Below are 301 nucleotides of genomic sequence, written 5' to 3' on the forward strand. Positions count from 1 at the left end.
AAGATAAGCATTAACACACACACACACACACACATAGATGTATAAGTATATATTTATGTATATATATATATATATGTGTGTGTGTGTCTATATGTATACATACATGGAAAGATATCTCTTTTACTCTTTTACTCTTTTACTTGTTTCAGTCATTTGACTGCGGCCATGCTGGAGCACCGCCTTTTAGTCGAGCAAATCGACCCCCCCCCCAGGACTTATTCTTTGTAAGCCTAGTACTTATTCTACCTACTCTTTTTGCCGAACCGCTAAGTTACGGGGACGTACGTAAACACACCAGCAT

This window comes from Octopus bimaculoides, chromosome 30, assembly GCF_001194135.2.
Source record: "Octopus bimaculoides isolate UCB-OBI-ISO-001 chromosome 30, ASM119413v2, whole genome shotgun sequence".
Taxonomy (NCBI): Eukaryota; Metazoa; Mollusca; class Cephalopoda; order Octopoda; family Octopodidae; genus Octopus; species Octopus bimaculoides.